Source organism: Brassica rapa, chromosome A06 (assembly GCF_000309985.2).
Source record: "Brassica rapa cultivar Chiifu-401-42 chromosome A06, CAAS_Brap_v3.01, whole genome shotgun sequence".
In the NCBI taxonomy this organism is placed as follows: Eukaryota; Viridiplantae; Streptophyta; class Magnoliopsida; order Brassicales; family Brassicaceae; genus Brassica; species Brassica rapa.
This window is the reverse complement of record NC_024800.2, coordinates 16,342,343-16,349,138: the sequence shown is the minus strand read 5'-3', so window position 1 is coordinate 16,349,138 and position 6,796 is coordinate 16,342,343. Positions and strand designations below refer to the sequence as shown.

General features: G+C 44.5%; 1 long non-coding RNA gene across 2 annotated transcripts; it reads right to left on the bottom strand.

Moving 5' to 3' along the window:
* Window positions 1-1,261: 1,261 nt before the first annotated feature.
* On the bottom strand, window positions 1,262-3,404 carry LOC103873595. 2 transcript variants are annotated; one of them, XR_004448803.1, is made up of 4 exons: window positions 3,212-3,404; window positions 2,843-3,114; window positions 2,330-2,387; window positions 1,262-1,564 (listed from the first exon to the last, which is right to left on the bottom strand). It is a non-coding gene; the product is annotated as an uncharacterized LOC103873595 (long non-coding RNA). The 2 variants fall into 2 exon arrangements; XR_004448802.1 differs by having other exon boundaries at window positions 1,262-2,387.
* Window positions 3,405-6,796: the final 3,392 nt, after the last annotated feature.

Here is a 6,796-nt window from a genome sequence, read left to right as displayed (position 1 = left end):
ATTTTGCCGCAAAAACCGTAAAAATGCATTTTCCCGCTAAAATCGGAAAAACACATTTTCCTGCCAAAACTGGAAAAACATATTTTCCCGCCAAAATTGGAAAAATGTATTTTCCCGCGAAAACCGAAAAACACATTTTCCCGCCGAAACCGGAAAAGCGTTTTTTCCCGCCAAAACCGAAAAATGTATTTTCCCGCCAAAACCGGAAAAACGTAATTTCCGCCAAAACCGGAAAACATATTTTTTCACCAAAACCAGAAAACCGCATTTTCCCGCCAAATACGGAAAAACTTTTTTCCCGCAAAAAAAAACGTATTTTCCCACCAAAACCGGAAAAAACATATTTTTCCGCCAAAACCAGAAAAACGCATTTTCCCGTCAAAACCGGAAAAGTGCGGAAAACACATTTTCCTGCTGAAACCGGAAAAGCGTATCTCCGCGCCAAAACTAAGAAAACATATTTTCTCTCCAAAACTGGAAAATTGCATTTTCCCGTTGAAACCACAAAAAAAGGTTTTCTTGTCAAACCCGCAAAACACACTTTTTCGTCAAAAACTCATTTTCCGGCAAAACCGCAAAATATAATTTTCCTGCTTAAACCGCAAAACGTATTTTCCGCCAAAACCATAAAAATGCTATTTTTCAGCCGAAACATAAAAAAATATATTTTAGTCATTTTATTAACAAATCTACCTAGATGCAGATGCAAGTTAAAAAAACGAACATAGTTGCATTCAGATGATTCATTTTGATGCATGGACGAAATGAATAAACGAACAACACCCAGATGAAGCATCTGGATAAGACATCTAGATGAACTATTTGGATGCATCTTCCAGATGTACAAACGAACAGGGCCTTTATTTTTATTGTACTTACTTGCAAGTATTTTAGAAGCAACTACTTGATATTGGCAAGTAAAAAGCCAATATTAAGTAACTTGCAAGTATTAACTTTTATGTCAAGTACTTGATATAACAAGTATTTTCTTTATCAAGTACCAAGCTCAAGCCCTAAATAACATTATTGGAACGAGCCAAGCCAAATACCAAGCTTCCAAAATTAGCAAGTAATTGCCTTATGCCCATTCCTTACTGGATACATGTTATAAGATTCATGGATATCCAAATGGTTTTAAACATAAGATGAATCAACTGCCACAGAAGCATACATATGATTTTCAGAAGGAACTAGATCACTAAATCATGTGATTGTATACCTTGCTCTTACATAGTTTGTGTCAAATGGGATAAACAATCTGTGACACCCGTCACTTTCGAAATAATAAAAACAATTCGATAAATAATAGTTTATGAAATCTCCATTTATAAATATAAAAGTCAATACAATATCACAAGGCCTAAAGGCCCAACAACGATAACATTCGAAATATAAAGTACGACATAAACCAAAAGTCCAAAATACGAGATAACATAAACGATAGATAGGAGCCCAAAGGCCCAAAAGCGATAAAACGATAAAAGTGATAGAAGTCCAAAGCTCGATAGTAGTAAAAGCCCAAAAGCACTGGTCCGGTATAATCACTCCTGCTCATCGGTCTCACCTGAAAGGGGAAAGAAGGAGGGGTGAGCGACAGGGGAATCGCCCAGTGAGGTATGGGGATGCTAAACCGCAAACCACTGACTGAGTTCATAGCACTACTAAAATGTAGGCCTAGCTCTAGCATGAAACAAACACGGCGTCTATTACACCACACAAAACAATCAACATATGTCTAGTGGACTAGACATGCTAACCAATGCGATAATAGCATACCGCATTTCCTTATAAGGATATAATTATATATAACTCTACAAGCGTCGTAAGTACAGTAGTCCACTCTGTACCCCCGCAATCTCCACAAACAAAGCGGCCTTGTACAAACGTCTCTGTACCCCGCTAAACACACGGCCTAGTACAGATATCTCCGTACCCTGCGATCTCTCAAACAAAACGGCCTAGTACAAACGTCTCTGTACCCCGCTAAACACACGGCCTAGTACAAATATCTCCGTACCCCGCGATCTCTCAAACATGCGGCCTAGTGCAATCACCTCTGCACCCCGCAATCTCAACACATGGACTAGCATATATAAATATATATATATATATATATATATATAAATATTTAACAGTTCTTAACATCAATCATTTCAATCAACCGTTGAATCCTCTATTATCCTATTTCCGGTTTAACAATCAATATCAATAATGAACAAGCAAGACTCTCAAACAGACTCGATTCACAGAGACGGATCATGTTTCGAAACTAAACTTTCCATAATGGTAGTACTAAACTAGTTCGGGATTTAAACGGAGAAGCCCTCACCTTAGCAACAAGAAGACGTGGTATCTATGAACTCCAGCTGCTCAAATAGATTCCAAATCTGAAATCAGGGCGAAATTCTGAGTCGGAACGGCTTTCGAACGGTTTAAAACGGGTTTAGTCAAGGTTTACGGAAAAGTCAACACGCTGGTCAAAGGTCAACCCGGTCAACTCTGACCCAAGCCGGTCAACCCTTGACCAGATTGGAATTGATTTAAACCAACTGGTTTAACTCAACCAAAATCGATTCCAATTGGACCATCCGGTTTACCTTAACCATCAATTGATTAATTAATTAATTAATCTATCTAACCGGTTTATCCTAACCGTAATCCAATTGATTTTAACCGGCGGTTTAACCTAACCAACCCTAAATCAATTTAAACCAGTCAACCCAACCGGTTAACCGAGTCACCGAGTTGACTCACCGGGTCGACTCAGTCAAGTTGGCGAGTCGTCGGCGAGTCACCGGACAATAGTCACCGGCGGCGACGGCAGAGGGTGGCGGCGGCTTACCGGAAAATCAACGGCGGCGAGGCGGCGACGCGGCGGCAGCTTCTCGGCGGCAAACGGACGGTGGCCGGTCACGGCGGCTCCGGCGAACGTTGGTCGGAGACGGCAGCGAGTGGCCGGAATGCGCGGTGGCTCCGGCGGACGGCAACGGCGCGTGCGTTTCACGCCCGCGCAGAAACTAAACTTCGGGAGGCTCTAGCGGTTTCGTCCGGGCTCCGATTGCGGCGTGGTTGGTGTCTACGGCTTCGTCTAGACGAGAGGAACACGATGGTGGTCTTGCATGCACGAAATTCGCAGTGGTTAGGAAGTTATGGGTGATTTACTAAAACGGCCGAAACTGAACTAAATGCATGGCGGTTTTGCGGTGGTTACCTAGGGTTGCGAACGGTGGTGTCGAGCTGAACGTGATCACGGCACACGGTTGCTCCGGCGACGAGCTCCGGCGACCCACTCACTGTAAAAGATCACACCTCTTCTCTTAGCTCACTCTCTCTCTAACTCTTCTTCTTCTTTTGCATAAAGTTTGTGAGGAACTAAAGTGGATAAATGTGGGTTTTTATAAAAAAAATACCTTGGGCCTCTAGGAATGGATTTGGGCTTCGACCTGAATTCTTTGGGTCAGAATTTGGGTCACTACAACTCTCCCCAACTAATAAGGAATTCGACCCCGAATTCGAATCACGAACTGATTCTCCAACGACGTCCGAAAATAGCTCTGGAAAATCAATCCTCATGTGGGCCTCTGACTCTCAAGTCTCTTCCTGAATACCGTCTCTTTCCCAACGAACTTTGACCAACATGGTCATCATACCATGATCTGCTTTCACTTGGCGATCCAATATCTCTACTGGCTGACACGGCGCATATAAATTTCTATCAAGATCACTGGGCGGTTGCTGCAAAATGAGCTCTGGTTCTCTCACGACTTTTCTCAAAACCGAAACATGAAACACGTCATGGAAGTCTAATAACTCTTCTGATAAATCCAATCGGTAGGCAACTGCTCCAATCCGCTCCAAAATAGGATATGGTCCCATATATCTCGGCTTAAGCTTCTTTAGCTTTCGAGTCTTAGATCCCCCCCGAAACGTCCTCATTTTCAGGTATACCAGGTCGCCAACCTGGAACTCCAAATCCTTACGCCGCTTATCTGCATAACTCTTCTGACGGTCATGGGCTTCCTTAAGTCGAACCTTGAGCATCTCAACTTGCTCTACCGTCTCTTGAACCATGGCTGGTTCTATCTCACGTCGCTCCCCCACTTCTGTCCAACAAAGTGGTGTGCGACAAGGTCTACCATATAGAGCCTCATATGGTGCCATCCCAATACTCGAATGATAGCTGTTGTTGTAGGCAAACTCGGCTAGAGGTAGGTACTTCACCCAACTACCTTCCCAATCTAAGACACAAGCTCTGAGCATATCTTCCAAAGTCTGAATAGTCCTCTCTGACTGATCATCTGTCTGCGGGTGATACGCTGTACTCATATGAACTTTTGTCCCAAGTGCCTTCTGAAAGGCTCTCCAAAACTCAGATGTGAACTTTACATCCCGATCCGATACAATGCTCACGGGAACTCCGTGCAATCTCACAATCTCGCTAATGTAGATCTGTGCCAACTGATCAGCTCTGTCTTTCTTTTTAATCGCTAGGAAATGGGCTGACTTGGTAAGTCTATCAACGATCACCCATATGGCATTTTTCCCTCCTGATGTGGTCGGCAAACCCGTCACAAAATCCATAGTTACCATGTCCCATTTCCACTCTGGCAAAGGCAGGTTCTGTAATAACCCGCTAGGCACCTGATGCTCGGCCTTAACCATCTGACATGTTTGACACTGTGATACAAATGAAGCAACATCCCTCTTCATACCAGGCCAATGGTAATATCGCTTCAAATCCCTGTACATCTTCGTATTCCCTGGGTGGATAGAAAAATTCGAGTGGTGTGCTTGCCGTAAGATCTCCTTCCTTAACGGCTCATTATCTGGCACACAAACCCGCTTCCGATACATGAACATCCCGCTGGAGGCTGTATGATAACCAATACTCTCCATCTCGATCTGCTTACACAAAGCTTCATCATTATCTTGGGCTTTGCGTATCCTCCACAGTAAATCTGCCCGCTCTACAGCCTCAGCGCCAACTGACTCTCCCTACACAGTAACTGCACATAATCTGAGACTAGCAAGTGTCCCAGTAAGCTCCTGGACCTCTTTGGTTCCTGATACATCGCTTCGGCGCCTACTCAAGGCATCCACCACATGATTGGCTTTTCCCGGATGATATGAGATCTCCAAGTTGTAGTCTGCTAACAACTCCATCCATCTACGCTGCCTCAAATTCAAGTCCGCCTGCGTAAATATGTACTTCAGACTCTGGTGGTCCGTGAAAATCTTCACCTTCTCTCCATACAAGTATGACCTCCAGATCTTTAATGCAAATACAACTGCTGCCAACTCCAAATCATGCGTAGGATAATTGGCCTCGTGAGGCCTCAACTGTCGTGATGCATAGGCAATGACCTGATCCTCCTGCATCAGTACACATCCCAATCCGGTGCCTGACGCATCAGTGTAAACATCATATGGTATCCCTGGCCTCGGGAGTACCAAAACTGGCGCATGGGTCAGCTGTCGCTTCAACTCAGTGAAACTCCCCGAACATTCCTCTGTCCAATCAAACTCAGTGTCTTTTCCTGTTAGCCGCGTCATTGGCTTTGCAATGCTAGCAAAACTGTTGACATACTTTCTGTAGTATCCTGCCAAACCGAGAAAACTGCGGATCTCCGTCGCACTCTTAGGTGTCGGCCACTCTGAAACGGCGGTAATCTTCTCCTGATCTACGGCAACTCCTGCTTCTGAAACCACGTGACCCAAAAATCCAATCTTCCTCTGCCAAAAGCTACACTTACTCAGCTTGGCAAACAACTGATGTTCCCGAAGCTTACCCAACACAATCCGCAAATGTTCAGCATGCTCTTCTCTACTCCGAGAATAAACCAAGATGTCGTCGATGAAAACAATCACAAACTTATCCAACTGTTCTCGAAACACATCATTCATGAGTTTCATGAATGCTGGCGGTGCGTTCGTCAACCCAAATGGCATTACCACAAACTCGTAATGTCCATAACGTGTACGGAATGCCGTCTTCCGCACATCTCCCTCAGCTATCGCAATCTGGTGGTATGCCGATGCCAAATCAATCTTAGAGAACCATGAAGCTCTCTGCAACTGGTCTAACAACTCGTCGATACGCGGGAGCGGGTACTTATTCTTGATGGTCACTTTGTTCAGACCTCTATAGTCGATACAAAGTCTAAAAGTCCCATCTTTCTTCTTCACAAACAACACTGGTGCTCCCCACGGTGAAGTACTCGGTCTGATAAACCCCTTATCAGATAGCTCCTCCAACTGCTTCTTTAACTCTGCCATCTCAGTTGGTGCGAGACGGTATGGAGCTCGTGAAACTGGTGTTGCTCCTGGCTCTACTTCTATCGTAAGAACGTCCGCTCTAGCTGGTGGTGGCCCTTTTAAAGCCTCAAAAACGTCTTCGTACTCGGCGACCACTGGAATATCATGCAGCTTCTGCTTACCGTCTTCCTTAACCATCGAAATGGTTGCCAAAAATCCCTCTGCTCCACCTTCCAATAATTCTTCTGCACGCAACATGGAGACGATAGGAATTTCCCGGTGTGTCTGAATGCCCTCGTAAATGATCTTTCCTTCTTCTCTAGGGATATTAACTCTTGCCTTCGGACAATCCAAGACTACTCGATGTCGCGACAACCAATCCATCCCAAGTATAACATCGTATAAGCTCATCTCCAATTCCGTCAAATCTCCGAGCAGCTCAACTCCTCCAAGAATAACTGGTACATCGTGATGAATGCCAACTGCTCCCAACTTCTCCGTGCCGGCAGTCTGAATCTGCTTAGCCTTCGGTTCGAAGTCA